Source organism: Poeciliopsis prolifica, unplaced genomic scaffold (genome assembly GCF_027474105.1).
Source record: "Poeciliopsis prolifica strain line A6 unplaced genomic scaffold, Auburn_PproV2 SCAFFOLD020, whole genome shotgun sequence".
Classification (NCBI taxonomy): domain Eukaryota; kingdom Metazoa; phylum Chordata; class Actinopteri; order Cyprinodontiformes; family Poeciliidae; genus Poeciliopsis; species Poeciliopsis prolifica.
Window position 1 is genome coordinate 6,843,154 of NW_026562395.1, and position 22,838 is coordinate 6,865,991.

At 41.7% G+C, this 22,838-nt stretch overlaps 1 protein-coding gene across 5 annotated transcripts in view; it reads left to right on the forward strand.

The window, feature by feature from the left end:
* The window catches only part of disp1 (dispatched homolog 1 (Drosophila)), a 72,638-nt gene that overhangs the window by 27,636 nt on the left and 22,164 nt on the right, over positions 1 to 22,838 (forward strand). Inside the window, exon 1 of one of the 5 annotated variants that reach the window (XM_055044292.1) lies at positions 18,741 to 19,011. The exons of the other annotated variants lie outside the window; for them this stretch is intronic. The gene's annotated coding sequence lies outside the window, so the exon portion shown is untranslated. Of the gene's footprint in view, positions 1 to 18,740; positions 19,012 to 22,838 lie in introns of those variants that run through there. 5 annotated transcript variants of the gene reach the window in all.

Here is a 22,838-nt window from a genome sequence, read left to right on the forward strand (position 1 = left end):
CCTCTCAGCCAGTTTAAATATTAACAAGACGTTTGGCTGTGTTTTGCATTAGGTCTTTGCCTGTGATCAGCAGGTTAGCTGTAAGAATTGGAAATTGCGTAGCTTCAGGAGTTGCGTGTTGACATTTCCCCACAGGAAAATGACCAAACCCTCATCATCAGCACTCTATTACAGGCATATCTGAGCATTTCCTGACTCTTTAATAATAAAGCAAAATATGTCAGGAGTAATCCTCCAGACTTTAGCCTCATAATATTACGAGAGGAAAATTATGCAGTGTGCATGTTGACCGGTTCCTTTTTAATGAAGCAGAGGAAGTCGTCGTGCTTGTTCCAGATGTGGTGTCTGGTTAAGTTTGGGAGGCATATTATGGAAAGTAAAAAATATATTAAAATTCTTCCTATGTCAGTTGACGCGATACCTTGCGCCAACTGACATAGGAAGAATTTCTATGTCACAAACTTATGACCAAATTTCTTGTTTCCAATTGTGGCCTGGCAAAAGACGAGGCGTCTTGACGGACAACAAGACTTGTGACATGAACAAAATAAGGCGGAAGAAGAAGAACAAGAATGTAAGAAAAGCAACAGGAAGGATCACACACTTTTCTTTCCCTTCTGCTACTTCTTCATCCGTCATTGTGACCTCATCTTCTTCCACTCTTTGAATCCACATTACACCAATTCCCACGCTGGCTGTCACTGGTGTTTCAATGGTACATCTTTTGTAGGCCATTGAAACACAAGGCTGACAATAGTTTAGTGCTGCTATCAGCGACATAGCGCCACTGGTTAAAACCAATGGTGCAATGAAATATTAAAACCCAAGATGTCAGACTGTTATTGGTACATGCACTGCCTGGACAAAAACACTGCCACAATCTGGATTCAACTTAGAAGATAAGTACAAGCTTCCTACTGGATAATTACTGCATCCATTGTCTTTCAGCTGACAACAAGTACTTTAGCCCCAAAGAATGCAACAAGTGGCTTCTCATGATTGAAAGTGTGTCTGTGAAAAGATGTTAGTTTGTTTAGCAATGATCAAATCATTTACAATAAGCACAGAAACATCTAAGGAGATAGCAGAAACTATTTAAAAAATTAGATAAAGAATTGTCCAAGGCATTATCAAAAACTGGAAGAAAAGTGGGAAAATGTGGTGGATTGTGACTGGTGATCACTTTTGGTAAAATCAAATTGAAGAATAAACACAGTAGAGCTCAGGGTTATGTTTTACAGTGAAAGTAGGAGCATTTCCACACGCACAATGTGAAGGGAAGTCAAGGGTTTGGGACTGAACAGCTGTGGAACCATAAGAAAACCACTAATCAGCGAGGCTAACCAGGGAAAATAAGCTGCAATTTGCAAAGGAGCATAAAGATTGGTTTCTGGAGCAAAGGAAGAGGTCATGTGGACTGAGGAGTCCAGAGTGATGGGTGCTTGAGAGTAAGAAGAGAGGCAGATGAAGTGATGCACCCATTACTTCTAATGGGTGAATTGGAGAGAGATGGGGTTCACCCAGTACAGGTCGCCAGTCCATTGCAGGGCAACTCAGAAACAGGACAAACAACCCTGAACTTATACACTCACACTTAAGGAGAATTTATGTAACAGTCATGTTTTTGGACTGTGGGAGGAAACCGGAAGACCTGGAGAGAACCCACATATGCATGGGGAACATGCACACTCCATGCAGAAAGTCCCTGGGCTGGGAATCGAACACAGGACCTTCTTGCTGCAAAGCAACAGCGCTACCATCTGCACAACTGTGCAGCCTTATCGATAAACGTGTCTCTTCAAAATTACAGTTTTTCCTTAAGCAAATGTATTTTTGGACTTCCAATTTGCGCAAATTTGATGCCAGACAGTGTGTTTAACTTCCGGTTGGTTTAGGTTGAGGTGACTGAGTAGGGGTTTGGTTTCTGATTTTCCTCTTAGCTCTTCAAAGTCTTTGATAATTTGCATGAGGCTTTTGAACCAACATGGATTCACTCAGTCGCCTGCTCTGTGTTTTCTGTCAAAATCTGGCACTATCTGTTGGCGCGGTCAAAATTCCCCTATTATTTTAAATAAACCCTAAAAGAAAGATGCATTGAAACATCACAGTTCTAACTTGTGACATTTAATATTCTTTGGAGTTCAGTCTTCAGTTTGCAGAGCATGCAAGCTCTTATCACGCCTCCGTTTGATCTTGTTTGGCCAAGTTCTTTGGCTCGTAGATCAGTGAGGTGTAGTTTCACCAGTGTCATGTTGTATTCAGCCCGTAGTCTGAGAAATGTTTGCTTTGAATTTGCGACAGGTTAAGTTCCGATCCTCTTTTTTTTTCTTTTATTTTAGAGCGAGAGAAAGCGTATCCCAAATGAAGGGGGCTCCAAATGAAGGAATGGCACAGTTGGTGTTTTAGCAGCTGAGCTTTTTTTTCTTCATACAATTTGCTTTGATCCCTCCGGTTGGAAGCTTGACCCATACATCTGTGTCTGACACTTGGCCGACCTGCCTCGTGTGTGTGCGGGTGTGTGCGTACGTGGATGCTTATTTTCTCTGTAACGGGTATCCAGGCTGTTTCTCCTTCTGAGAAGTTACAGAGAGAGGGAGAGAGAGGTTGTGTGTGTGTGGATGGAGCAGCTGAAGGATGAAGTCTTTTAACCCGGCGGTTGAGATGATCACATTTTAATGATTTGGATTTCCCGCTCACATCTCAGTATGAATTTTATTTTCTTATTTTCTAACCTTTTTTGTGCATTCCATTGTGCTTTTATGTGATAAGACCAGCACAATGCACGAAGGACTCTGAATCTGAACAAAGATGCCAAAGACTCTTCAAATTATGGAATAAAGAAGTCTGAAAAGTTTGTGTTTCTAATTTCTCCCCCTTGATGTCACTCCTAAAAGAAAATCTTCCCCTACAAACCAATGAATTAAAAATAAAACAGAATCCACCTGTGTGTAAATTAATTACAGTATAAAAGCAGATATTCAAGGCTAACCAGGGAAAATAAGTTGCGGTTTGCGAGGGAGCATAAAGATTACTTTCTGGAGCAAAGGAAGAGGTCATGTGGACTGAGGAGTCCAGAGTGATGGGTTCTTGAGAGGAAGAAGAGAGGCAGATGAAGTGATGCACCCATCAATTTGCAATTCTCTAAAGCTTAGAAGTTTTTAGAGAACAATGGCAATATAGCAATTTCTTACTATTAGCGATGTATTATAGTACAGCCCCACCACAGTCTTACAGACAAGGCCCTTCTCTTCTCCTGAACTGGCCAGCGTGAAAGACAATTAACAAAGATGAAGTCAGGAGGTTCATGGCAACTCTGGAGGAGCTACAGATCCACTGCTCAAGTGGGAGGGCGATGACCAGCAGTGCACTCTACAAATCTGGCCTTTGTGCGAGAGTGGCAAGAAGAAAGATAGACAGACCAAAAGAAGTCTGATTTAAAGTTTGCTACAGGTCATGTTAACAAGGGCAGAAAATTTGAGTCTGAGACGGAAGTTCAACTTCTGTCAGGACAAGAACTCTAAACATACAACAAGAGGTACAAGGAAATGACTTTCTTTTTCTAAGAATCTGTTGGAAAATTGTTTTAATTGATGTTCACAGTGTATCCTATCCAGTCTGAATGAGCTTAACTTAATTTCTCAAAGTATTATGGGCAAATATGTCAGTCTCTAGCTATGCAAAGTGCATGAATACTTTGGCAAGGCAATTTGGGTAATTTCGGCTCATTTGGTTGCATCTAGAATGTCACATAATGTCTTATGTGTGCTTAGAAAATGCCTATTGGGTTCCTTTTGTGTTGAATTGGATTAGCTGGGAGATGTAGCCCAAAGGGACATGTGTATTTGTGACACCACTCAGTCTTTCTTTCAGGCAGCATTGTCTGATGCAGAGGATCGTCTTCGGACCATTGTCCTGCTAGTTCCGCTGGTGGTCCCTGGCGTAAACGGCTCTCGAGGAGGAATCCTTTCCTAACATGCTCTCTCCTTCCTCCGGGCCTGCCCGTCCTTCTACGGTCGACCTCTCCACTGTCTGCGCGTTTCTCCGCCTTTTATGCGGCCCCCCTTCCTCACACGCCCACATTCGCGCACACAGGCTGAGCTCTGTCCCAGTGCAGAGCTAATCGCATATTGGGATTTTTAGGTGTCTGTGGGGAAAGGAAGGACCCTGCTGGCTTGTCAGCGTCTCTGACCTCTCTGTCACAATGGGTCGCTCGCTCTCCTCCCACTCGTTTCCCTGCCAAGCTGGGAAGAGTAAATATTTTTCAGCCCCCATGACAATGAGCCAGCTTGGGATAGAGAACCTCTGACTGGAGCTCAGGCATGGCCCCTTGGCAAGGCTGATGTCAGTTAGAAAGGATCGTAGAGAAGTTGAGTTGGAACTCAATACAGATTTGAAACATAATGATACTCTCAAGATTGCAATTTGTTTTTACCAAGAACACAAAGGCAAATGACCTCCTCTGTACTTGACGAACTATACAGTTGGGCCCCGCCAATTCACCAACAGGTGAATTCACAGGTTCACCTATTGGTGGATTTTTCTATGGAACATAAGTCTGAGTTATTCGCTGGGTTTTCTGCCTATTCACCGGTTTTTCTGTAGTGCAAATCTAAAATATTCTAAAGAAAATCCAACTTGAAAAGCTGAAATACTTGCTGAAATCATGCTTAACAAGCTATTGTTGCAGTTTGCAAAGCAGGATTTTAGGCTTTGCAGTAGTGCATAGTCAGTTTCCACTGTGTGTATTAAAGCATGCTTATACACATGAATTGAACGTTATAAAAGGGAATATCAAGTATTTGTAGGTTTTAGAGATTTGCGGATGCCTGTGGTCCCTAACTCCTGTGAACACTGAGGATCCAGTGAAACGTGAGCTATTGGCACAAGACCTCGTAAAACTAAAAGACCTCAATATTTCTTGTCAAAAGAAAACCACAAACCATCATATTGTTTCTGTCAGTATGACTAAATGCCTATACTGTTTTGAAGAGCCCTGGATGCAAGGGTCAATTTGAGACTCTGATTTTCAATTCAAATCCAAAATACTTTATTAATTCCAAAACGAATTTTTGAAATATAAAGGGAAAAGACTTTGATTTGTAGATTTGCAGGCACTGTGAGAATTGCACAACGGGTAACTACAATTGATGCTAATGTTAGAATTTGCCTTCCAGTTGGCATGAAGCTAAAGGGCTGGTTCACTATGACATATATTTATAATTTCACTCATCACACCCTCCTCTTTAACTGAAAACCAACAGGCTGCTGCTCATCATTCTGCCTCATGTTATTCACTGGGCTGCCATCAGGATTATGCACTCCTTCCACGCTTTTATCCAGCGCATTCTTTTTCACATTGCTCTTTAGAAGGTCCTAGACGAACGCTATCTTGTGCACAATGAAATGTCAATCTGACTTGAGGGAAAAAAACAGCCTAGAACCAAATGTCCAATAACACATCAACTAGGCCTGATGAGCGTTTTACATGTACTTGCAGTGCAATGGGGAAGCAGTATTGCTGCAGCTGTACTGTGATGAAGCACAGACACAGAAAGCCCCAATCGGTAAAGGAAGCACCTGTCCCAATGATTGACACACAGAGAATTACAAGCAGGTGCCTCCATGCAGGTTCATTTGGTAGGATTTCTTAGCAGTTAAGATTCTTGGAAGTGAAGCACTTCCTGTACTTTCACATGGAAGGGCTGGATTTTGCAGGAGGCAGCTGAAGTAAGAATACTTTGTAGGCAAAAAGCAAAAATGAAAACAGATTTAAGAATGTCTTGAAATTGTTTCGGTTAGCTAAGACCTGCACTTTGAAAACAGACTTCAACACAGATTTTTTTAAAAAAACCAACCAAACAAAAAAAAGTTCACGTTTTCGGACTTGTCTATCTCCCGGCCTATTTTTTATTTTTTTTGCTGAGAAGAGCACACAGGCACTGAGTCAGCACATATTCCTGAGGCAGCAACCAAATCAAATCATTGTCAATTTGCTTGCTGCTGCGCTGTTGTTCTCCGCAGGCATGTTAATTGGCCCAATAAGATTTGTTTTGGCCGCGCTCCACAGTGAAGTTCTAATATGTCAGATATGGTGTGAAAAAGCAGGGGGTAACGGCCTGGCAGGGACAGGATCCATGTGTGCCAGGGAACTCAGAGTTTATGAGACACTTGACTAACAAACTCATAATTTTAAGATGTCTTTGGTTCTTGTTTGTTTGAGCACATTGTGTATATAAATGGACTTATTCCAGTAAAAGCAAACTAATACATTTCTCCTCAGAGGGTTCTTGCCAGAAGTTGCGCAGACTTACCATTCTCACAAGTCTTGTGTGAATTTTTGGCTTTTATTGATTAACTTCTATTGTCCCCTTTTGCAAAGATAACGCAACGTCCAACTTCGCTTCTTTTTTTTTTTTTTTTTTTTTTTTTGTAGAGACAAGAATGACCTGCCAAATTGTAAACTATCCACACAAAACGATACATAAAAGCCCAAATACATTGTTGGTTAACTGTTCCGTAGCAAGTAGATTTCAATAATCTCCTGCCATACTTCTATGTATAGCTGAGGCCACAGCTTTTGTGTTTCGTTGGGCGTTTGTGAACACTGTCCAGTGTGAATCCTCAATGGAACCCAAGTTTCAACAATTTGCTTGGCATTTGGGGGCCCCATAATGCAAAATGGATATTGTTTAAAAAATAAGAATGGCATTGCTATTAAATTAGATTGAAAGGGTGCAGCACAGATAAATAAAAATAAATGATAAATTATTTATCATTTAAATTGACCAGTTTTGTAGGAGCTGTCTCAGTTATTTTGAAAACTGCAAAAACATAATGTTATATACTGGTAGTTTGCTGTGTTAGCATAGCTACAGTCTGATGCTATGAGTTTAATTTTTGTGGTTTAACTTTATGGGGCTTTTTAGCTCCACATGCACCCTTTGCTATACCCTCCCCTTGTGCCTGTTCTCTGTCTCCCCCAGTCAAATAGCAATATGAGCCTGTCTGTTTTAAACGCACCAAACCGATGGAGTAGAAACCAATACATTTTCAAAGCACTCTACCAGGGTAGAGTCGCACAACGAGTCAAACTCCCTAAAACTAGCATCTGCTCATTAAAATGACATATTTGAGAGTGACTAATTATCACACGCCCACATAACATTAATCGGCTTTTCCCTTTTGTTATTTGATTTATCTGACCAAAATGTTAGAGGGGGGAAAAGCATTCAGTCGAAATCCAGCCAAATCTTTTAGTGTTTATGTTTTCTGTTAGTTTGGTTTGTGAGGGACAGGATTATACATGTTAAGCGCAATCTTAGCCAAACGTGGGATACATTAGAGTAATGTTGTTGGCCTGCGTTGAACGATATGAGCAGGTAAATGTGGAAATCATTAAGTGAAGCAGCCTGAGCAGATGAGTCAGATTCAGTCCCAGGGTCCTGGAAGTGTTATAATCACTCTGCGTATTCAGTGTGGAAATCATTTATTCAGCGTTAAACCCTCGTATGAGCATCCTTTTTTGAAACTATGTGCAGAACATAAAATTTTTTTGTCCAGTGGCCTGATCCCAATATATTAAGCTTAAGTCCCAAACCCTTCCTTGTGTATTTTGTACATTTGGTTTCGCTGTTCGCCCAACTGTGAGACTTATTGCATAGCTCCACAGCAATTCCAACATTTACAGACATGACTGTGGTACCTCTTGTCCTCCTATTATTATGACTTTTGGGGCCTGTTGACCCAGCGCATGATGTAATCCCATAAGCCTGTCACCACTAATTTCCTCTTCATTTTTAATAACGCCAAGATTAATACCAGACCAACGCTGGGCCTCTGACATTTATAGGGCGTGGATTTAGTTTTTTTTTTTTCATCCCCTCCACACCCTACTAATTTGGTGTTAGAACAATTTTGCCCTGTTTATAAATATTTATGGACATACAGAGACTGTTAATAAAGTCCACACAGGTGGGAGGAAACTGTACGAGATTTTTACCCTTATTTTCACCATTATTGTTTCTGTGTGGAGCCAAAAAAGCTGAGCCCACCATTAAACATGCAGTAATAAGGACTTGTTTTCACACATAAGGGTGAAAGGATGGGGGGAAGAGTCACAGGTAAACGTACCCTGATTTGTCTGTGGATCATTTCTGCTCTGCATGTGCGGACAAACACACACCTGCACAGCCTCACAACTGTAGACACACACATCGACACGCAGAGAACCACCTGTTGGCTCTTTCTTCCCCCTATGATACTGTATCGGTTTGTTTTTGGTTGTCGAGGCTTAGCGGCTGCAAAGGGGGGTCAGATGTTGTGTAAAGTGGATGAGCTGTCAAAGGGAGAAAGGGGCACCGCTATTGTTTCAGTACAGTCTGCATTTTTTCTCTCGCCCGCCCCCTCTTAAAGCTGGCACTTTTGATCAGAAGAATTTCCCCCAGCAGAGCAGAGGGATGGAAAAAACTCCCGCTGCCCTCGTACCGTCTTCACTCACCCTCATTTTGCAGCCTGGCCGCTGCGCTGGACCAAGCACAATGAGCGTCTTTGTGTGTCCGGAAGAGGCAGCGGTGCGTACATGGGGAGTATTTCTGGGATCCATTTGTCAGAGCCTACATTCATCATGGAGCCCCACTGTTGTCAGACCTGCTGCTTTCCCACCGCGTCTCTATTACAGGCTGCTGGTACTCTAACAAACACTCAACACCAGACCTGACACAAACAGTCTGACGTACGCACACTCGTCAGGAACGGGCAAAATTCTGTGCGCTACTGTACGCCGTACCCTGACACAAAAGATGAATGAATATAAGGAAGGGATCCTGCGAGAGGCAGGCAGCTCAGCTCTACCTAGAGATGTTGAATTTAGGTATGTATTGGAGCACCGACACGTCGGACGGCTTGATTTGGGAGCTCAGCTGTCGGCCGACACTTGCGTGACAAACCGATCTTGTCCACAGATCTTGTCTACGAGGCGCGGACAATTATCGCGACATTCATCGTTTATCTTGATAAGTGTCATATCATAAGATTTTTGATTTATTGTTGCCACAATAAATTCTAGTTCATGATTTTTTTTAAAAAAGGAACAAAATATAATTTTTGTATTTTCTCCACTGCTTTTGCCACAAGAGAATCACTAAATCAGAATAATTGAAATGACGTGTCCATATGCCATGTGGAGTACCTTGGGTTACTCCACATGTGACGTCTATCAGACAGAAGTACTAGACCTATTGCCACATTAGAAACACCAACTTCCATGGATTTTTTTTTAGATTTTACACGATAGAGCACAAAGTAGTGCACAATTGTGTAAAATCAATCCGTATTTTAAATGTTTTTCTGTGTCGTGACTTGCGCAGTACATCTTAAGTCTGTGGCTGTTCACACGTTATTTTTCTGATTGATGTTTTTTTTCTTGGAGTCCTCTCATTAGCTTGGAGCGTGAAAATTCAAGACGCAAGACGGGATACAGATCGTCCGAGAGAGACTTGAAACGAATACCTTGATAAACTGTCAAGTGTGCATGTGTGTTGGAGTGTGAGACACGGAGAGAAGAAAGCAGCTGCAGAGGCCTTTGGCTCTCGCCCCTCTGGCGCAGACCTCTCCACGGGGAGCAGGAAGGGCTCCAAATGCCCTGAGCTCAACGCTCCCCGGAAACAGAGACATCCCATCTCCTGCTCTGCACAGGCACGGACATGCATAACCCAGATCACATGGATTAATGCATTATACGCAAACGGACCATATAAGAAGCTTATCTCCCATTTTCTTTTAACTTTATTCAGACCAATTAGATCATTTAGTTTATCAGTACTAACTGCCTAGTGGCTATGCCATAGAGAAATTATAAAGGGTGTTTTCTGAGAACTTTTTCTTCCCCTTCTTGTACCCGTCACATTGATGGGGAGCAGGACAGCTCTTTTAGTTTTACCCAGGCCTGCCACCCTCTCAGCCCCCACAGGGACCTCCAAAGAGCCCGCTTGTCCTTCAGTGAGATGACACAGGATGAAGTCACTGTGTTTGCCTTGGCGCCAGCAGCTTTGTCTTCCAGCGCTGCGCCGGCAACGGTTTGCCAAGGTCCTTGTTCTCACAGCGGAGCGCTGTGCCCACTGCTCAGTGAGAGGGACCAGGCTGTAAAACAAAGAGGTTCAACAGCGTTGGCAAGCTGAAAGAGCAGATCGCTTTTTCCTTATTATTGTTTTTGCCATTGTTTATTAGCTACAAGTCTTTTGCTTTGCCTAGTGTTACTAAATCAATTTTGTTTGGTTAAAATTTTGACATAAATCTTCGTCTTCTTTAGCTGAACATATATCTGACGATAGAGCCGAATTCATATGTACCTTCAGTATATTGAAAAGAATTCAGTTAACTTCAAAAATTAAACTCAAAACATCCAAGTATCTTCAAAGAGTCGCAGGGGATGATTATGGTGTAGGTAATCTCATGATTGTCATGACATGCTAACAGCTCAATTTCCGAGCAGCACTGACAAAATTTCCCTGCTAATCCACCTCATTAGCTTTTACCGCTCCACTTTTCTCTTCAGTATGAGATGGTTATTTACAGCACAGATCATTTCTGGTAAGCTATGAATTGTTGGACTGGCACGTTACTTATGTCACAGCCAAATGTTAGCGATTGGGTAAAACCCCAACATCGCCCAATCCTCCAGGAAGCAATGGTTTCTCAACAGCCGAGGGTCCAGGCGCTCTGTACGAAGCAAAGCATAGTCTGGTTGCTACCAGCTTAGCAGACATCTGAAATTAGCATTATTATATAATATCCAGCATTGCATGTTAACAGATAATAAATCAGCCAATTAATGTTTGAATTAATGGCCGATTAGTCGCCATGAATTCAGCTTTCAAAGCGTGCCGAACTCATAGCACAGGGGTGAGCAATCCTGGCCCTCGAGGGCCGGTGTCCACCAATTCTTAGATGTCTCCCTGATCCAACACACTTGAATCCAACAGCTGAATCACCTCCTAAGAACAGTCAAATTCTCCAGAGTACTTCTAATAACCTTATTATGTGACTCAGGTGTGTTGAAGTAGAGATACATCTAAAAGTTACAGGAGACCGGTCCTGGAGGCCTGGAGATGCCCACTTTTGTCATAGCGTGTACCTGAAATGACGATCGCAGCGGTGTACACGTTTATCCCACATAATCTTCTTTAGTTGTTTGCTGTGCTTGCATCTGGGCCAAATAAGACACCAGCAGGAATGAAAGCAGATGGTTGATATTAGAAATGTGTGTTGCAGCACAGTTCTGTGATGCTTTTGGGATGAGACAAAGCTAACAACCACGCTGAAGTCCCTCCTGTTGACGATAAATGAGGGTTTGATGGAAAACAGAAATGAACACGGTGAAGCATCGTATTTAGTCAAAATGAATTTCATTAAGTCTGGATTGTGAAGATTCGCAGAGACAGGCTTAAGTGCTACAGAGGAGCCTGAGTGTGAAGGAAGTTTGTTGATGGGCTGCTTACTTTGGTGACACTTAAGTGACACTTCCATCTACAGAGCCCTTAGTTTGCATTTCTAGAATCACAGAGGTTTTTCTTTTTTCCCTCCCTTCGTCACCCCATACCCTCATTCATCTTTCTTTCCTGCATCGTCATTCCCGCTCCGCTCCGCCCCCCCGCATCTGTATTTTTGACAGCCAAAAAGTTTTAGGCACAGAGATGTTATCTCACACCTCCAGTAATTTCAGCCACAAAAAAGAGAGAAAGAGAGAGAAAAAAGTCCAGCTTTCCCTCCGAGACTCCTGGAGAAATTTGACACGCGGTTGCTATCTTCCAGGTTTGATCACAGTTTTCTTTCAGCGTCATGTTGACCTGTATTTGCATTAGCTCTCTGCTGCTAGGTGATCAACATTAAACTTTGCTTCCCTGCCTGTAAAGTTGGAAGCACCTTCACTTTAGACGATTGCGCAGCTCACCAGTATTCTGCGAGTAACTGAAACATTTTAAGCTGCATCCCGACCTTTGGTTGAAGATGTGCGCAAACACTTTCATGTACACGGTGTGTTTGGGAACGGCTTTTGAGGTGGAGCCATTCCTCAAAGGCTGCTCTCTTCCTGAAGAGCAAACGCTAACTTTGCTCCTCTCTCTTCGGATATTTCACACGCACAAAACATTTGTCTGTGAAATTTCTCCTACAGTGACCTTCATGTCAATTCCCGGCCCCCTTTTCTTTCCCCTCTTTCAGATCAAACCAAGAGTCTTTCGGAGCACCTTAAGGTGTCCTTGTTCCGTTCTGAAGACCCTCCTCATTTACAGGCCTCTGCTTCCTTCTGCCACAGAAGAACTCTGTTTGCGTGCCACTCTTCACTTAAATCGTTACTTTCTCTGTCCCATGCTGACCCCACCCCAGTCCTTGCCTTCAGACTTAAGAGTTTTGATCGAACTGCGTCGTTTTCCAGGCAAGGAAGTTCCTCTGCTTTTAGAAAGGAGAGAGGAGTGAGCGATGGAGAGGATTTAGGGGATAAAGGCAGAGGGTATCCTACATTAAAGAAGGACAAAAGAGTTTCTAAATCTTCTAACATCATGTGGAATCCTGAAGAAAAACAGACATAATTAAAAGACTGGGCCGAGCCATAAGTGTACATATTTTAATGCGCTAAAACAACAGGAGTGAAACAGCTGGCCGGTGTTTCTAATTTCCAAATGCTGGTTTGTTCATGTGCCAAGAAGGTTTTTTTCTTCTTTTTTTTTTTTTTTTGCAAGTATTGATTCTGCATTCATTTGCAAAACCCTGCAGGGCTCTCAGTCTGGCTATAAAGGAAGGTTTACAGTTTTTTTAATTACTATATGTCTTGAATTATAATACACAGATGGTCAAGTTGAAACAAAGCTTGAGTAGGTTGTTCTGGCCAGTGGAGTTGTCTACAGTGGGGGTTCTTGGATGAGGGGCCCCTCTTTCTGTGCCTGCTCTATAGTACACAAAACTGAGCTCATAAGAAGGAGAAAGGATGAGAAATGACTGAAAAGGATCAATTATTTTTCTTTAAAAAAATAAAAATCTCCTCTTTGTTACAAATAGATTGTTTTGACTGTTTTGTGTTCGACACCAAGCCAATGCGGTTGAGAGTTTGCGCCATCTTGTGAACAAAATGGACTCAAATTTTGAAGAGCATCTGAGACGAGATTCGAAAATATTGAAATTTGTACAATATATCATTGAGGAAAAATAATGGCTGAGGTACTGAAAATACGGATTTGTCAAGACGAAGAAAAAGAAAATGAGAGATGTCCTCAACTATAAAATCTTGACAGTGCATGGAGTCTCACAAAATATACTCAGTACATGCAGTTATCTGGGAGCTTTTAGTCCTCTTGAAATGCCACTCTATGGCAGGCTTTCATTAACACAGTGCCTATAACATCTCAAGACATAGCACTGACAAATAAAAACAAAAAGTACATGAAATAAGTGAAAGCAACTGACCTGAACTAAAACAAATCGTCAGGGAATCCTAGCCTCACCTTCCTCTCGACATTCTTCTTCCAGGTGTCGACTGACAGCTCAGAACATGCGTGTTTGGTTGACAGGTGAAAACCTCAGGCAAGAATGTGTGGAATTGCACGTGGCTTTATTTTTGGATGGTGTGATAAAGAAAAGCAAAACCCAGGGGAAATGGCGATAAACCAGAGTTGCTGGTTTGCGCTGACTGAAAAGGTCCAGTCACCCCAATACTTCAGTCTTCTCCTTGGGACATCTAATAAATCAATAGATAAATAAATAAACTTATATCCAGATGTCAAGTTGACAGCTCCAACTTAAACTTATCCTCGTGCATAAATGGTCCACACTGGGGTTACATCTCTATGTATTTCCATGTTATACGTTCTAATCTGTTTTTTTATTTTATTTCAGAGGCACGCCATCAGTAGCAGCAAAAGCTAAAGCCAAAATGACTGAACTGAGAGTTTCACATGGAGGTAAAAATCTAAATAACTTGTTCTAGAAGGGACAATACTATGTCAAATCAACTTTTTTGAACTTTACATCATGTTATGATATTATTGCCTCATCAAAAACTTACTTTGAGAAATGCTTTAATCAACCATTCAGCTGAGCAAAACACCTGGGTGGACCTAGTCCCGCCTTTGAGGACAAAGCAACTCCTTAGAGCTACAGTTTCCATGCTTCCAAACCTCACAGAGGCCATGCTACGACCATGTTGTCATGACTTTCTCAAGGCAGAGTTTCAAAAAGAGCAGGAGTTTTTAAAGAGACAGAGGCCCAATTTCAGGAAGTTAAATTACAAAGTCAAATTTGTTTTCAGTCATATTTGATATAACAGTTACTTGATTGTGCTCTAAAATGGCACTGTGTGCCTTGAAAATACATAGTTCTGCCCCTTTAAGATATTCATTTTGTGTCTTCTTATTTGATCATGACAAATAATAATTAAAGCATATATTTTGTCAGAGGAATGATGAAAGCTGAGAGGAAACCAGATGTCGGACTGAGGTCAGGTTGGACTCCAGCACGACTCTGAAAGTACAAACCGAGATAAGACTTTAAACTAAAACACCTGCATGTAGCCACTTTAAAGGGCATCACAGATAGCCTTCAAAGAACATCTTTATCTAAAGAGGCAAACTACACTCACATACATGTCGAACTGGAGCGCCGGGCGTCATTTGGACGCATTCCAAAGAAAAGTCAAGCTTCCCAGGAAGATCACCTGTCAGCTAACCCAGAACATGTACAGATGTGTGAGCCAGATGGTTGTGGTGCTAAATTAGGGCTTCCCCTCTGTATTTTTTATGCAGTGAAACGTTAACCTTGTCCGCATACAGGAAAGAGGAGAGGATTAAATGAAGCAGAGCCTAATGTCATGGCTAGTAGCGGGAGTTTAGCAGGCGTCAGCTCCCGCTCGGCTCTCAGTCACTCCTCGGGCTCTTTGGCTCCTTCCGGACATGGTCAGAGGCCGCAGTGCTAATCAAGTGAGAGATATCCATCCTCACAGCCGAGGTGTTGACGGGATTGGGTTTCAGAAAGCTAGTGCAAAGTGAGACATTCATGCTTGGTCTTTTATTTTTTATTTTTTCCCTCACTTAAACACCTTCTTTTTTTTATTGATGCACCCCGTTAATCTTTTCAATATTCCATCCATTACTTTAATTCTTATAATAACCAGATATTATTGCACATAGGGGTAGCTGCAATGCTCAAGGGGCTTCTCGAATTACCCACCCCCTTTCTTCGTATATGTCTGTGCACATTAAGGCCCAGCATCTTAATGCTCTATTAGCTCTTTCCTCATGTTTTTGCAAATCACACAAGTCAGATCATGCCCAAGCTAACAGAACAAAGCCTTCCAGAAGTTTTTGAATTTTTTATTATTAAGCCGGAGCAGCTAAGTGCTGCGAAGGCCTATTTTAATCATCATCATCAACATAGTGTTTATTATTACAATTCTACCCCCCCAAAAGAGGGGGTCTTTTTGGGAACTATCATTTTCAAAAACTCACCAAACTTGGCGGATGCGTCAAGCCTGTGTGAAATTTACGTATTTTAAGGTCGTTGCGAAAATTGCAAAAGAAACGGATCATCGGCGCCACCTAGCAACTTTCAAAATACCCTCTGCTATGACCTTACTTCATCGTAGAGACATGAAATTTCGTACACTTGTAGAGCTCCCCAAGATGCACAAAAAATGCGCCCCACCGATTAAACCATTAGCTACATCTCCTCGCTACATTGTCTAATCTGCACCAGATTGTTTGGTGCATAGTCGGGGAGCGATGCCGAACGCAGTGATGCGTATCGCTGCGGTGACGAGTGGGTGGCGGTGCTGGAACCCCCGCGGTCGCCAATTGGCCGGAGCGGCGCTGAGCTGCGAGGGCTGCCCGCTTGCGGCTTTAATTATTATTATTCCTCCCATTTTTCTTTCTTCTCGCAGCTGGTTGAGGTTTTACGGCCTTTTCTCTTCTCCTCTTTCCTTTTTGAAAACAAGAAGTTTTCATTTTTGCGGGTGCAAGTCTGCTCTGTGTTCTTCAGTTCAAAGACCAACAGAGAAAGGGAATTGATTGTTATTAGGAGGCGGAGCAGGGGTGAAATGATCTGAAAGCAAAATTGGAAAGCTATTAGACTATTTCTGACATCTCCTGCCAGAGCCTTAAACGGTTCAGAGGCATTCCGTCCTCCTCTGCCCTCTCTCCCTCCCTTAAACCCTTGTCTTTTTCTCTCTCGTTTTTTTTTTTTTTCCTTTTCTGTCCGCTAAACCTGTCGCTTTGATGAGTTGTGTGCAATCTTTTCGGGGGCCATTCTGCTTTCACCAGGGCCTCCATCCTTCCTGGTACAGTGCGCGTCCTTTGATGTAGTCCCTCCTTTAGTTCCATGTGGGTAAACCTCAGCCCTGATCCACTGAAGTTGAGCCTTGTATGTTTTTTGTTTTTTTTGTTTTTTATCGCCGTGTTTAAACGTAGAGGATAACTAGCCAGAGACTGCCGTTGCAGCTTAAAAGTGTTTGTGTTTTGCCGTCAGATGAAATGGAGGCGCAGTCCAACACGCCGAACCCTGTACAACCTATTACTACCAGGTTATTATTACTCCAGTCAACTACAAAGCACTGCATGGCTTATGCTTTAACTGGCCTCGGGGCCAGCTGTGTACCAGCGCCTCACTACTGCAGATGATTACACTTGCTATATGAACTGTGTCCTAATCGTGGCGGACAGCTGAAATTAAAGCCAGGTACTGGCCTCCTGTCTTCCCAGCATTCCCTGAGATAAACCCAGTTCCCCTGCTGAGCACAACCTGAATGCATTTTTAAACTTTGGCTCAACTGTTTTTTGTTGTTTTTTTTTCCTTTTGGTATCAGAAGCCTTTGATGAACTGTAAAGATTTAAATTCTGCGATTCTATGTGGTAAGACACAAGGTAGTGGACAGATGTGAAGTAAAATGACACGTGGTTATCCGCATTAAAGGGGCAGCATTATGTAAAACCGACTTACTTTTTTAGTTTTTCATCACATTACTGGCAACCTGTCCAGAATGTACACTGCCTCGCTGGACTAATGTGACATAAATTTGCATTCAGCCTCCTTGAGTCTGTACTTTGTTCAGCCACGTCTAAATGCAGTTGCAGCAGCAAGAATTTTGTCTTTCACAAGCTCTGCACACGTCGAGAATGCAGCTAAATTTACTAAGACTTGGGTCCATTAGGGCTTGGGAATATACAGGTTTTCGTCCTGGATTGTCGTTCATTTAGATCCATCGTCCAGTCATCTCTGATCATCTTTCCATTTCCTCCTGAAGATATGCGGTAGAGAACATTAAAGTGGCTATTAAACTTAACTGAGAAGAAACCAATGTATCGAGTCAGTCATCTGTAATTACAGTAAGCTGATGTGTCAAGCCTGGGTGCGTCCCTTTCAAAGAGTTATGTGGTTGAGTGTCAGATAATTAAAGGCTGTTAACTGTCTCTTCAAGAAAGGTCAATGAAAGCCATTATTTGTCTTTCAAAAGTACTATATGTATATAAAGCTATAAAAGTATATATAAATATATATAGATATAAAACTGATGTTATTCTTGCTACTTAATATTTGGCAATGTAATCACTAATGGCCCTTAGTCTTAAATGTGCTTCAGATGTAGTTGGTATACTTTTTGTAATACAGTGGACACCCAGAATTTGATGAACTAAAATCCACGAATACTTAACACCCTCTATAAAAACATTTATAACTGAATATTTTAATAGTTCACATGCCAAATATGCGTTAGAAACCATCTTAGCATGCCTTACCATGGGAGTTAACATCTACAGTTCCCCTTAGTTTTGCTCTTTGGGGAACAGTCAGCCAGATGCAGATGAAATAAGTGGGATTGGCTGCTTTTGCAAATGTCAATTGACTGACTATAAATGAATTTCATGACTTCTTTCAGTTCTGGTGTTGCAGTAATTCTAGTATATGTTAATATTAACGTGCACAACATACATTTTTTTGGTTTTTCATTAACAAAAATGTGAAAGAACAGTGGTAAATATTTAATGATGCATTTACATAGTTCAAGTGTAATAGCAGAGACAACATTCAAAGCTGCTAAATAGGCTGACGAGGCTAACTCTGCTTCCTGATCACCAGAGACGGTGTTCAGTTCGGTGTCATAGAAGAAAAATTATAGTTTAGCAATAATCTGAATTTTCGACTTAGGGCATCACTCAGCTATGTTAAAGAAATGTAGCTCCCACCCGGCCAAACAGGCTGGGACCGCCTCTGCACAGTAGGGTCCTCCAGTGTGTGCGTGTGTATCTTATTTAGTAAAGATTCTGTCAGAAACTGGGAGTTCTTGAATCCAAGACCAGGTTTCTGCGAGGTTTGTCATGCCTGTCAGTGATTGGCTAAGCAGGTCTAATTTTTTGGCGTATAAGTAATGCAAAGTTTAGGAAAAGTTAAGCATTTTTAATTATTGATCTGCCCCTCGTTAGCTGTATGGCCATTAATCCTCGTACTCCATCAGAGTTGCTTATATTCCGCTGTTTTTCGGTGACGATACCGCGGGTCTCCCTAGTAACCATTTCCGAGGCGCGTGAGGAGCGTTGTGCGTGTCGGCTCGTGCCGCCGCCGTGGCAGTGAGCGGGTTAAAACAGACGGTCGCGACCGTCCTATCAGTGCTGCTCGGAGCAGTCCCAGCCTCCGCCTTCTCCTCCTCTCGCCTCCGTCCCTCCGCACGCAGGGGAGAAGCAGAGCAACAGAGCCGGGGCCTGAGAGTGTGTGTGTGGCTGTTTGTCATTCTGGCAGGACACACTTCAATGAGGAACAGCCCCTCTCTGCTCGGGACTTGTTGCTGCCGTGTTGGCTTGTGTTGTTTGTTTAACTGCGCTCGCGGACATTTTAAATCAACCGGGCGTCTTTTCTTTTCTTTTTCTTTTTTCCCCCGTTTCTTTTTCTTGTTTTTATTTCTGGTGTTTGCGAAGCGACGCCTGCTACGGAGCCCACAGGAGACAAGCAGCGCAACGCCCCGGGAGGCACGAAAACACGGTAGGACACGAGAAACCCTGGTCACTCATTGCTCTCTGCCTTCGGTTTCTTCAGACTTCTGCGTCTCCTCCAGAGGACCGAACCATGAAATGTGCTCGGTTCTGGTCCCGTTTGGGTCCACGGGTGCCCCCTCATTGAGCGTCACTGGCAGTAGTATATAAAAAAAATATCGTAGCTGAACGTGTCATTATATTGTCTTTTCACACCGCATTGCCAGGTTTCCTTTAGCTCTCACGAGTTATTGAAGTTGCCCTTGATCTCTGATCTGATCCATCGGAGAATAAATCCAACCTCACTGTACATTTAGTTTTTGACTTAGCCTACTCACTCGACCATACAGACAACTGCTATTAAATAAATGACTTGCGCGGATTTTGAGCATGAGCTAAAAAAAAACAAAAAACAAATAGTAATTGGACGGGAAAAAAATCTAAGCCAAATCCGAACATTTTCATTGATTTGTAATCAGCTAATCGCTTTAAACGTTTGCCATTGTTCAGTTCATAAAACCGGCTGTTTAACTCTGAGACTCAGCTTATAGCCTCGAGCCAGCCACTTTGGTCTGTTTAACAACCCAGCTGTGAGTGAGGACCCTGAGGGGATCATATATGACTAAAAACCACTCCTGACAAACAGAAAGCTGTCAGAGAAAGCTCTATCTGAAAGCCATGCACTGCGGCTGTGCATGACGGCTGGGGGGGCAAGTGCCTCCTGTTGATGTTATTATTGTGAGGAGCAATGTTGTTATTAACAGTCTCTTGACTGATACCTGGTAATTGCTGCCTATTAGTTTTAATTAAAGGGAAGCGGGATGCTTTGCTTTGCCACTATGCTGCTGCCCTAGGTCTCAGCATCTCTCTCTCACACCCCGTAATCATGGAGTTGACATGAAAGACAGCAGAAGGAGCGCTTTATCGCCTTCGTTGTTCCAAACCAACTTGCACCGGGAATCGTGTTACAAATTGGTGTTTTGGCCCTGTTTAATGTAGGGAAATAATTCCTCTCACTGTGTGTTGTTATTCAAGAAATGGCACGTTTATGGAAACCGTGGGGGCAATCGATGCTTTTATATAGTGGTAATATTAATAATCTTTATTATTATTATTATGAAGAAAACTGATCACGTATCAATTGCCTCCATATTAACCAACCCCATTTTGGGATTGGTTTCTTCTTTTTTTTATTATCATAAAATAAATAAAAATTATGTTTTTATTTATTTTAGAACAATAAAATAAATAATATGGAAATCTGATGTTTTATGGTCCATTCCTGGTTATCCATTTTGTAACATTTTTTACCTGCTCATTAACTGTAAGAGCTAAAATAAAAATACATTCAATATATATCTTCAAATATTCTTTATGTGATAGCATTCACAAAATGTTTATAGTGTTATAAAATACTAGAACTCAAATACTTCTAAGCTCCAGTCTTCTTCCTGCAGTATTAACTTCCACACCGAAGAGTGTTTGCAGTGCAAGTCATTGGTTCTTTGATATGTTGCATCCGCTGTGTGGGAAATAGATGGGATTTTTAGTTGCTGACCGGTCACAAATTTTACGTCTGCTTGTTATGTTTTTTGACTCTTGGTGAAGACAACTCTTTCATATTGCAATTTTTTTTTTTTAAATCCTCAAGTGCCATTTTTGGAGCCCAACCTTGAGTTGTTTTTGTTCTCGTTTGTCTCGGCTCAAAAAAGCTTGTCATTTTAGACAGAAGACCGATTCTGTCCAGAGTCGGTCCGAGATGTCTCACCTGCCTGTTAAAGCCTCTACTGGCATTTACCAAGCCCAGAGGCAGAGACAGCAGACTTTGTTACAATGTTATTAAAACATACATACTCTTTTTATACCTTAAGCATCTTATATATTCAGTGGCAATTCAATGCTTGTGCATCAGGCTGTCTTTTGAAATCAGTTCAAGCTTTTGACATCAACAGAAGCAAAGTGAATGACTTCATCTGGGTTTCCCTCGGTGTATTTGTAGCTCTCCGGGCTCCCAAGTTATTCCCCGTCTCTGCCTCTTTTCCAAAACCTCGCCCTCCAAGCCCACCTCTGACCCCACCCGACTCCCGTTCTCATATTTCGCCACTCGCTCACATTGAGACGTCACCGAGCTCATAGCTCGCATGCGTCGCGTGTCGGACGGGAACGGCGGACGTTATGTGACGTATCGCTTGCCACTCGAATACAAGCGCATCTACTTTATCGCGTAAAAATATTTCTGGAACTCTAGGTTCTGGTGGAAATAAAAGCCACTGTGTTAACATATATTGAATGGTTAAATATGCAAAGGTGTCAAGAAAAACAGTTTTAATACCTTTAGAAATGCTCTAAAATATTTATAAAAAAACCAAGCACAAATTCAGTTTTTTGACAGAGATTAAGAACATGACGACATAAGTCATATTTGATGACATATTTAATGGACACATCAGGACACATGGCACTTTCAGTGAAACATCTGCATCAACTGAAGTATTGTCTGCGTCATCAGCTTCCAGTTAGAAGCTTTATCGCATAAAAAATTGGACCAATGTCGATATGCGATAGTAACACTGCTGTTATGTTAGATTTACCAATGTTTTACTTTATCTTTTTTTTTTACCCAAATTATCTATTAATCACAAGAATAATCGATTACTCTTTTACCAAACTATTCGTTTACAATACCCCTAAAATGTTCCCGTTCTTTACGCATGAAGAGCTTCTCAAATCACGCCATTTTTTTGGACATAAAATGCGTAAGTTACTTCACTGTAGAATTGAAATCAGATGTGCTTTTAACCACACAAGCCAACACAGCTGCTTTCTTCTATTATTAGTCTAAACAGCTTCACAAATTGAATTAGGTTTTTTTTTTGTATCTGTTTGTAACACTCTTGTAAAAAAAACAACCATAGAATGTAAATTCTAAATGAATGAAAACATAATTCATAGAAAGAGTGTTGTTCTCAAGATTTCTGAAGTCATTTTTTTAAGATACATTTTCTAATATTTAAGGAGAAAGTAGGAAAGTAATCATCTTAACGTTTTCCACTCTGGAAATAGACAAAAATGTAACACAGGTTTTTATAAGTGTGTATAAAAAGAGATGTGTATTTTAGTTATAACTAGTCCAGATGCCTTCTGGCGGCAATAGTATAAAATGCGACAGCATCAGTTCAGTGCAGTTACCTCAAATTCAACATATTTGGGCCCAACATGACTGACAGTACAATCCATATGTGGTCATTTATAAACCGTAATGGCTATTGGTCCTCCAGTCAGCTGTGGTGAGACCAGATGTGCTCCAGACTTGCCAATTTGTAGAGCAAATCAAGTCCAAATGCCAAGTCACCACCAATCAACAGAGCAAATGGAAAGTCAGAGAGACAACGGCCACATTTCTGCTCAGTAGAATACGGCTGGCATAGCTAAATGTAACGAAGTGGAGTTGTAAGGCACATTAAATGCCACAGCACAATGATGACGGAATGACAGACAACTGGCTGCACTCAGGAGTGAAGAAAAACTAGAGATGACAGAGGGAGAGAAAAGGTGAAAGAAATGTACTTAAGAGGGTTAAGTGGAATGTATTTTTAGTTCAAGCCCTTCAAAATGACCCTAATGTTTACATACATTGCATTTGAACAACAAATGCAATATATAGTTTCAGTATCATCCGTAATGTTTCAGATATAAAGCTCCCTGATTATGCTAGTTAATCCTGTGTTCTTGTTTCACAGACCATCATCCTTGAGGAAACCCTGATACAGATCCGTTGTTTGCCATGGTTCTACTTATTTTTTTTGCTTTTAAAATTGAAGTTTCATAAATGTGTTA